A 10,988-nucleotide genomic window follows, 5' to 3' on the forward strand; every position below is an offset into this window, starting at 1 on the left:
CAGGCTTCACCCATCACATTTAAAAGGACGGCACACCTTTTCAATCAATGCCTTCCTTCCATAGGAAATAATGAAGGATAGGGGCACCTTCTTTTGGGGCTCATAGAATTGGACCCTCTGGTCCAATATTTTTGAAACCTGGAGGGTATTTTGAGGTGATCCACTAGATGCTATGCTGCAAATTGGGTACCTGTAGCTCAAAAGAACTGCCCCCAAGAGTCCCAGATAACCACAGCTCAGTTCTCCATCATACCTTATGGGAATCGATCTCCCTAGGGAACAATGGAGTACCCAGAAGACATTTCCTCCCCCCCCCCCCCGCTTTCTGATGACCCTTAAGTGGGAGGAGGGCTCAGGTAATATGTCCTAGACACAGTGGTCCAGGCTAGTCTGATTTTATCAGATCTCCGATGCTAAGCAGGGTTGGCACTACTAGATACTACTTGGATGTCTTCTAGGAGCTCCATTATTCCTTATGGAGACCGATTCCCATTGGATATAATGCTGAATTGATCTGTAGGTATCTGGGGCTCGGGGGGGGGGGCTGTTTTTTGAGGTAGAATTACCAAATTTGCAGCATAGCATCTGGTGCCTCTCTTCAAAACACCCCTCAAGTTTAAAAAGGATTGGACCAGGGGGTCCAATTCTATGAGCCTGAAAAGCCTGAAAAGAAAGTGCCCCTATCCATTATTTCCAGTGGAAAGAAGGCATTTAAAAGGTGTGTGGTCCCTTTAAGCATGACGGCCAGAACTCCCTTTGGAGTTCAATTATGTCTGTCACAATCTTGCTCTTGCCTCCACCCCCAAAGTCCCCAGATATTTCTTGAATTTAACTTGGCAACCCTATCTGGTGGGCTCAAGTTCAAAATCTAGGATACTGTCCACAAATTCAAAATGTAAATCCAACAAATTTAAATACAGTATTTTTAAATACAACAGAAGCAAGCTACCTTATATCAAGTAAGATAATCAAGCTGCCTTATAATAGATAAAGTAAGAAAATCCTTCTACCTGAGACCAACGGCTGCTCTTCCATGGTGGTCTTTCCCAGCCTCCTTGAACACCCAGCCGCCCAGCAAATGAGCGGGGGGCGGGCAGGGAAGGGGAGGCGAAGCCGGGGTTTCGGAGGCTGCCTGGGCCCTAGGCCGCGCTGCGGCGGGCCCAGCAGCAGGAGAGCGGGGGGGGGGGCGGGCAGGGAAGGAGAGGCGAGCCCGGGGTTTCCGCGGCTGCCTGGGCCCTAGGCCGCGCTGCGGCGGGCCCAGCAGCAGGAGAGCGGGGGGGGGGGCGGGCAGGGAAGGGGAGGCGAGCCCGGGGTTTCCGCGGCTGCCTGGGCCCTAGGCCGCGCTGCGGCGGGCCCAGCAGCAGGAGAGCGGGGGGGGGGGGCGGGCAGGGAAGGGGAGGCGAGCCCGGGGTTTCCGCGGCTGCCTGGGCCCTAGGCCGCGCTGCGGCGGGCCCAGCAGCAGGAGAGCGGGGGGGGGGGGGCGGGCAGGGAAGGGGAGGCGAGCCCGGGGTTTCTGCGGCTGCCTGGGCCCTAGGCCGCGCTGCGGCGGGCCCAGCAGCAGGAGAGCGGGGGGGGGGGCGGGCAGGGAAGGGGAGGCGAGCCCGGGGTTTCCGCGGCTGCCTGGGCCCTAGGCCGCGCTGCGGCGGGCCCAGCAGCAGGAGAGCGGGGGGGGCGGGCAGGGAAGGGGAGGCGAGCCCGGGGTTTCCGCGGCTGCCTGGGCCCTAGGCCGCGCTGCGGCGGGCCCAGCAGCAGGAGAGCGGGGGGGGGGGCGGGCAGGGAAGGGGAGGCGAAGCCGGGGTTTCGGAGGCTGCCTGGGCCCTAGGCCGCGCTGCGGCGGGCCCAGCAGCAGGAGAGCGGGGGGGGGGGGGCGGGCAGGGAAGGGGAGGCGAGCCCGGGGTTTCCGCGGCTGCCTGGGCCCTAGGCCGCGCTGCGGCGGGCCCAGCAGCAGGAGAGCGGGGGGGGGCGGGCAGGGAAGGGGAGGCGAGCCCGGGGTTTCCGCGGCTGCCTGGGCCCTAGGCCGCGCTGCGGCGGGCCCAGCAGCAGGAGAGCGGGGGGGGGGGCGGGCAGGGAAGGGGAGGCGAGCCCGGGGTTTCCGCGGCTGCCTGGGCCCTAGGCCGCGCTGCGGCGGGCCCAGCAGCAGGAGAGCGGGGGGGGCGGGCAGGGAAGGGGAGGCGAGCCCGGGGTTTCCGCGGCTGCCTGGGCCCTAGGCCGCGCTGCGGCGGGCCCAGCAGCAGGAGAGCGGGGGGGGGGGGCGGGCAGGGAAGGGGAGGCGAAGCCGGGGTTTCGGAGGCTGCCTGGGCCCTAGGCCGCGCTGCGGCGGGCCCAGCAGCAGGAGAGCGGGGGGGGGGCGGGCAGGGAAGGGGAGGCGAAGCCGGGGTTTCGGAGGCTGCCTGGGCCCTAGGCCGCGCTGCGGCGGGCCCAGCAGCAGGAGAGCGGGGGGGGGGGCGGGCAGGGAAGGGGAGGCGAGCCCGGGGTTTCCGCGGCTGCCTGGGCCCTGGGCCGCGCCGGGCCCAGCCACCCAGGCAGGAGGGGAGCGGGGCGGGGGCCAGGCCGGGGATCCCTGGGGGGGAAGGGCCACTTACCTTAGTCTAGGGAATCTTTTTCTCTTCTTCTCCTCTCTCTCTCTCTCTTTCTTCTTCTCTCTCTCTCTCTTTCCCTCTCTGCAATGGGCTGGGCAAGGACAGCAGATCGAGCACCTCGTCTGCTGCACAGCCCAGGGTAGAAAGGGAAAGAATTAGAAGCAGCGTGGGAAGCGGGGGTGGGCAGCCACGTCCCACGGACCAATGGTGAGGGCCCCTAGCTGCCTGCCACGCCCCCACACCACTTCAAGACCGCTCCCCAGTGGCTGGGCAGGCTGGCAGGTAACGTGGAGCCCTCACCATTGTATCCATTTTAGCTAAACCGGGACTTTTAATGGTCCCGGGATAGCTAAGCCGGGAGGCGGGAATTTCGGCGTGGGGGAGGGACATTCCCGGCAGCCCGGGACGGTTTGGGCACCCTATTTGTGGAATAATGATGACTTTTGGGCCAACAAAATTGTCCTGGGAGAGTGAAATGTTCTCAAACAATATCTGAATGTTGCCATTTTCATTTCAGATTTGCATCATATGTGTGTGGTGTGTGGGTGTATGTATGTATTTAAAAGAATCACCTGTTTCAGCTCAGTACATGGTAGAAGGACATAGTGGGCAAATGATGTTAAAGAACGAGCAGGTAAATGAGTGCCTAACAGTATAGCTCAGGGGTGGCCAAACTTACTTAACGTAAGATCCACATCGAATAAATGTCAGATGTTTGAGAGACATAGCACATGGTTGTCAGATGTTTGAGAGGAAGGGAGGGAGGGAGGGAAGAGAGGTGGAAAGAAAGCAACTTTAACTCTAGATGCATTCTCCAAGTTGCCAGCTGGCTTGGCATAGAGAAGTCATCTAAAGAGAGAAATGTCTTTTCCAAGACGTGTGTAGGGGGCTTCAAGAGCCACACAATAATTATGAAAGAGCCACATATGGCTCCTGAGCCACAGTTTGGCCACCCCTGGAATAGCTGATGTTATTCAACTTGCCAGCTCTGGGTTGGAAATTTCCTGGAGATTTGTAGATGGAGCCTGGGGAGGAGAGGGACCTCAAAGAGGGATAATGCCATAGAGTATCAGGCATTTCTCTAGGGGAAGTAATCTGTGTCATCTGGTGATCAGTTGTGATTCTGAGAGATCACTGAATCAGAGCACGGTCCATCAAGGTCAGTATTCTCTACTTAGACCACTAGCAGCTCTCCAGAGTATCAGGATAATAACTATGCACAGTATCAGGATAATAACCAGGGATTTTTGTAGCAGGAACTCCTTTGCATATTAGGCCACACCTCCCTGATGAAGCCAATCCTCCACAAGTTTACAGGGCTCTTAGTACAGGCCTACTGTAAGCTCCAGGAGGATTGGCTACATCAGGGGTGTGTGGCCTAATATGCAAAGGAGTTCCTGCTACAAAAAAAGCCCTGATTAATAACTATCTCACCATCTACAAACTGATCCTTAATTGAAGATGTCTACCACTGAGCCTCTCCCTGATCCCCAGGTGGGGCTGCTAACCCTATGACTTTGTCATTTATTATTGTATTTGATTTACTAAACTTAATTGCCACCCGATATGGTTACTAATGCCCCAAGTGTACAGAATTGCTTGAATTGACATGAGGGCATCTCAATTTCTTGCATGATCTGTTTCCTGGATTTACATATAGGCAGCTGCTACTTCTTGTATGTGGTTATGAACTTTTGTCCCTAATTTATATTATATTAAGCACTTATTTAGGGTGAGTATAAAGTGCATGACCTGGCAACCTCTGGGAGGTGGAGGAAGATGGGGGAAACGATGTAATTGTGTGATGGTGAAGATTCCCCTCCCCCCCCCCCAATTTTCTGGCCTGCTTCTGCTCGTTGACCAGATGAGTTTCTGTGGGCATCGGCAACCAGGAGTGTGTCCACCGTATGTGGGCACCTGGTAAACTTAGATTATGCCTTGAAATCCGACTGATTTGTTTTATCCATCTTTGAGGTGGGTTCCTATAAAGAAGAGCCAATTGTCTTGAAATGCATGGTGATTTATTTTTCAGCTAGTGAACAAATTATAGTAAAAAAAAATTCTACAAATGAGCACAAAGCACTTGGAGTGCAGAACGTCTGTGTTATTTATGTAATTATGTCCTGGTGGGTTTCAGGTAAAATATATTACATGAGAGGCAAGTCCAAACAACACAAAGAAAAAGAGACTGTTTTATCTTCATGAAAATGTATTGCTTTTGGCTCAGATGTGGAAACTGCAGCAGAGACTGTCATCTTTCTTAAAATATTCTCTAATGAAGACTCCCAGAGCAAGTTTTATTAGTGATGGAATCTTTATTATTAATGTTTCTGCATCTCTTTTAAAGGTCAGATTTTATAATTTGTATCTTTTCTGTTTTCCAAACAAAAGGGAAGCTGCACTGACACCATATAGGTGACTAGGGACAAAGTCCAATTGCACAGAAAAGTTAAAATATCAGCTGAAGTAAGAGCAAGGCTTTTTTAGTAGAAAAAGCCCAGCAAGAACTCATTTGAATATTAGGCCACACCGCCTGATGCCTAGCCAGCCAGAACTGTGTTGCTGTGCATTCCTGCTCAAAAAAAGCCTTGAGTAAGAGTAAAAAGAAACCATCAAAAAACTCCTGGTCTTGGAGACAACAAACATCTAAAGAAAAAACAGCATCTTAACTCAGGTAAACAACTGCATGCAGTTATCTAATTAAGTGGACATAGATATGTGTTCTACGCATTGTTTGTCTCCCTACCACTAACACCATAAAAGCCAGTAAACCAGTTTCATGTATCATCCTGGAGGTTCCTTTTCCATACAAATTGTAACTCAATAATGAGTATATTTTAAAACTCTTCTCAGCATGGTACTATCCAGATACTTAGTTCACACTGATGCTGTAGAGGGAAGGTTGACTTTCAGTCCTTTGTGGTTTTTAAATCAGGCCTTTAAAAATGTTTGTTCATGCCCAAAAATGGTTTTTGGTCTTGCATACAAATCAAATATTATCTTCCATATGAAAGAAAATGTTCATTTCCCAATAATATTATCAAGCAGAAATCCAGCTGGAACCATTTTGTGCATGTATGTTTTTAAAATAAAACCTGGAATCTTTTGCTGAGATATAAACCAAGTCCAATATGAGATTATTTAAATCACTGTATATGTTTGGAAAACTTGATCTGCTGTAAAATGCATGAATGTAAGGCACCATTTTTTTTTTACATGAACCCAACCAAAGTGTAAATGTGAAGATGTTAATGAATAGTTTGGATGAACCAAGGAGAGCCTGGCTTTTTTCATTCTCAGCAAGATCAATTTTTCACAAATTCAAGAAAAATAGAGATAAATGCTTAGGCAAAATTGCAGTCCAAATAAAACAGAATCTTTTAAATGATGTGTGTCGAGGTCATTTTGAGAGCATATGGCATACATAACACCCTCTGTGAGTGCAAATAATTTTTAAAAGGGAGCCAATGTATATCAGGAGGCATCTGAAATAATATAACCCGCGTAGGTGAAATCCATATGAAGAAATACAACTTATATATTTATGTAGGACTGAAACATTTGTAGTTATCTGATCATCCAGCTGCAGGTATGTACTTGCAATGTAGGCAATTTAACTTTTAGTGAAATGTCCAATCTTCTTGTGTGTCACATGTAGATATTTTCTATATTATGGATGAGAGGCAGATGGGCAAGTTATTCTGTGATAGTTAAAGAGCTGGGTGGGAAGGTAGCACCAAAGACTGGCAGAGCTTGGAAAAGATTCGGATAGGTAGCTATGATGTTCTGAAGTAGCAGAACAAAGTTTACATCCAGTGGCACCTTTAAGACCAACAAAGTTTTATTCAAGATATAAGCTTTCGTGTGCAAGCACACTTCTTCAGATACAGTGAAGCAGAATTTCCTCATAGAATCATACAGTTGGAAAGGATTTCTAAGGTTATCTAGTCCAACCCCCTGCACAATGCAGGAAACTCACAAACACTTACCCCTAAATTCACAGGATCTTCATCGCTGTCAGATGGCCATCTAGCCTCTGTTTAAAAACCTCCAAGGTAGGAGAGTCCACCACCTCCCGAGAAAGCCTGTTCCACTGAGGAATCGCTCTAACAATCAGGAAGTTCTTCCTAATGTTGAGCCGGAAACTCTTTTGATTTAATTTCAACCCATTGGTTCTGGTCCTACCTTCCAGGGCCACAGAAAACAATTCTACACCATCCTCTATATGACAGCCCTTCAAGTACTAGAAGATGGTGATCATATCACCTCTCAGCCTCCTCCTCTCCAGGCTAAACATCCCCAGCTCTTTCAACCTTTCCTCATAGGACTTGGTCTCCAGACCCCTCACTATCTTCATTGTCCTCCTCTGGACTCGTTCCAGCTTGTCTATATCCTTCTTAAATTGTGGTGCCCAAAACTGAACACAATACTCCGGATGAGGTCTTACCAGAGCAGAGCAGAGTGATACCATCACATCACATGATCTGGACACTATACTTCTGTTGATACAGCCCAAAACTGCATTTGCCTTTTTAGCCAAAGCAATCTGCCGTTGACTCATGTTCAGCATATGATCCACTAAGACCCCTAGATGCTTTTCACACATAATACTGCTAAGACAAGTCTTCCCCATTCTATAACCATGCATTGGATTTTTCCTACCTAAATGCAGAACTTCTGTGTTTGCAACCCCTCCCAATTTAGTATCATCTGCAAATTTAATAAGCATTCCCTCTATTCCTTCATCCAAATCATTGATAAAGATGTTGAACAAAACAGGTCCAAGGACAGATCCCTGAGGCACTCCACTTGTCACTCCTCTCCAAGAGGATGAGGAACCATTCACAAGCACTCTTCGGGTGCAATCTGTCAACCAGTTACAGATCCACCTAATGGTCACAGGATCCAAACCACATTTTACCAACTTGTCAACAAAGATAGTATGTGGAACCTTATCAGAAGCCTTACTGAAATCAAGATAAACGATGTCTACAGCATTCCCCTGATCCAGCAAGGTAGTGACTTTCTCAAAAAAAGAGATCAGGTTAGTCTGACATGACTTGTTCTTGAGAAAACCATGCTGGCTCTTAGTAATCACATTCATTCTTTCAAAATGTTCCAGGACCAACTGTTTGATGATTTCCAGGTATAGATGTCAAGCTGACGGGTCGGTAGTTACCCGGATCCTTTTTCCCCTTCTTGATGATGGGGACAACATTTGCCTGCCTGCAATCTTCCGGCACCTCTCCTGTTCTCCAAGAATTTTCAAAAATAATAGCCAGAGGCTCAGAAATTACATCCACAAGCTCTTTTAGAACCCTTGGATGCAATTCATCTGGCCCTGAGGATCTAGTTTCATTTAAAGAAATTAGGTGTTTATGTACTACCCCTACACTGATCCTAGGTTGGAACTTCATACCCTCCTTATATGTTCTGTTTTTGCCATGTTGAGCATTGTTCCCCTCAGAGGAGAAGGCTGAGGAAAAGTAGGAATTGAGCAGTTCCGCCTTCTCTTCATTACCTGTTGCAATTTCACTTTCTTGCCCTCGCAATGGGCCTACCATGTCCTTGCTCTTTTTCTTACTTTGAACATAAGAAAAGAACCCTTTTTTGTTGTTTTTAGCATCTTTGGCCAGCCTAAGCTCATACTGAGCTTTAGCTTCCCTAACTTTTTCCTCTATAAGCACTAGTGATTTGTTTATATTCATCCTTGGTTATAAGGCCCTCCTTCCAATTCCTAAAGGAGTCTTTTTTATTTCTCAAGTCTTTAGAGAGCCGTTTATGGAGCCACTTATTGTCTCGCTCCCCCATACAATTTAGTTTAAAGCCCTCCTTACTAGGTTAGCAAGGCTGTTACCAAACACCCTTTCCCCTACTGCCTTAAGATGCAAACCATCTCCCAATAGAAGACCACCATCTCGAAAGCATAAGCCATGATCCAGAAATCTGAATCTTTCCTGACAACACCATCGACATAGCCAGTTGTTTTATTTGAAGTATTCTACTTTCTCATCCTAAGCCAAGGCCTTCAACTGGAAGCACTAACGAGAACACAACCTGTACGCCCGGCTCCTTCACCTTCTGACCCAGAACCACATAGTCTTTTCTAATATATTCAGGGCTATGATGGACAGTATAATTCGTTCCCATGTGAATCAGCAAGAAAGGATAGTAATCCGTGGGTTTAATAAATCTTCCAATCCTTTATGTCACATGCTGGATGCGTGCTCCCAACAGACAGCAGACCTCTCGGGATGACAAGTCCAGTCAGCACACTTTGGGCTCTACCCCTCTGAGCAAGGAGTCTCCAATCACCACCACCTTCCTCTTCCTATATTGGGGAGCAGAAGCTCCAGGCTTCTTATCCACAGGATCCTGAGAAACTTTGTTCAAGCTTTGTGGGGTCTGGGGAAGTAGGTCTTGTTCCAATGGTTCAGAATCAGTTACTGTGGGGAGATCTTGGAACCTATTTCTGAGCAGCAGGGGCTCAGAACATCTCCTGATTTTCTTTCTCCTTCGGGTTACATTTTTCCAGGAACCCTCTTCCTGTGTTGGGTTCTCTTCTAATTGCTGAGATGCCATTTCCTCTCCCTCCTCTTGTCTTTTTAAGAGCGCCTCATGCTTTTTGTCAAGAAAATTCTCACCTTCCTTTATACACTGCGTTGCGAACAGTGGGTTTGGTGGACAGTGTTGTTCCTTTATACAGTGCATCGTGCCTCCAGTCCCTGTATCTTCTCCTCCAGCAGGGCCACTAACTTACACTTGCTGCAAGTGTAATTCGTGCTAATCTCAGGTAAAAATATAAACATCCCACAGTCTTTACATGTCACTGCCTCTGCTCCCTCACCAGCCGTACTGCTGCAATCCATTTCAAAATTTTCTTTATCTTCACTTATCTTTAAATCCCACTACCAACTGCCACTTGAAACTACTTATGGGTAACTACCCACCTATCTACAGAACCCCCAAGCTAGACCCCCGGGCCAAAAGCCCTTTGGCTCTTGCTCTTCGTCTCATGCCAAAGGCTCGCGCCTCTGGCAAGGATGAGCCTTGCAAATTAAAGGCTCAAGCCCCCACCCACCTCTGACTCAACAGCCAGAGCAGCAGCAATTACCCCCAGGCAAACAAGCTCGCCTCACTCAGCAACAGCTACACAAAAAACTCACAAAAGCAAACAGAAACCCCTCTCCAGCAGGCAGCAAGCACACACACCAAGCACCCACAGCAACCCTAGGTAATGCTCCCCAGCAGTTTTAGAAAAGCAAATTTAAGTCTCACTCACCTTATGAGCAGCTCTGTTCTAGATCCAAGCACCTTCTCCTACTGCAGCTGAGACACTTTAACTCAGCCGTTACAAAGAGAGAAGGTAGTAGTGGGGGGTTAGTTGCTAGGAAGGACCAATCAGAGTCAAGACAGAGACAGAAACAAAATTGGAAATTGCCAGTCCAAACATACAGGTAGGGTGAGCAGTAAATTATCATACAGTATAATGAAGATGTTTAACAGATTCAGGTACCAAACAGGAGTAATAAGTTTATACGATAACCATTTGTTGGGGTTCAGTTCTGAGACAAAAGCATTAAAGGAAATTAATATGTCAAAACTGGAGATTGATGTATCCTTTATTTTAGAATGCTGAGGCTAATTGAGACTGATTTTTCTATTAGTTTCTGATATTTTGATTTTATATTTTGAATTTTTATTGTACTCAGAATAATATTGGTATATACCGTGTTTCCCCAAAAATAAGACACTGTCTTATATTTATTTTTTCTCAAGAAGACACACTAGGGATTTTTTTCAGGGGATGTCTTATTTTTATTAAGTACCGTATAGAGACAGAGATTTTGAAATGCTTCATCCAGGCCAGCATTCCATATGATGTACTCTGCATATAAATTAAATAAGCAGAGTGACAATATACATCCTTGTTGAACTCCTTTTCTTATTCTAAACCAATCAGTTGTTCCATATCCCATTCTGACAGTTGCTTCTTGATCCTTATGCAGGTTTCTCAGGAGACATGTGAGATGATCTGGTAGTCCCATCTCTTTAAGAACTTGCCACAGTTTGTTGTGATCCACACAATCAAAGGCTTTAGCATAGTCAATGAAACAGAAATAGACGTTTTTCTGATACTCCTGGGCTTTTTCCATAATCCAGCGAATGTTGGCAATTTGATCTCTAGTTCCTCTACCTCTCCAGAACCCAGCTTGAACTTCTGGTAGTTCTTGATCTACATATGGCTGAAGCCTAGCTTGTAGGATCTTTAACATGACCTTGCTGGCATGTGAAATGAGTGCAATGGCGCAGTAGTTTGAACATTTCTTGGCATTACCCTTCTTTGGGATTGGAATATAAACTGATCTTTTCCAATTCTGTGGCCACTGTTGCGTTTTCCAAATTTGT

The sequence above is a fragment of the Heteronotia binoei genome, chromosome 4, assembly GCF_032191835.1.
Source record: "Heteronotia binoei isolate CCM8104 ecotype False Entrance Well chromosome 4, APGP_CSIRO_Hbin_v1, whole genome shotgun sequence".
Lineage (NCBI taxonomy): Eukaryota > Metazoa > Chordata > Lepidosauria > Squamata > Gekkonidae > Heteronotia > Heteronotia binoei.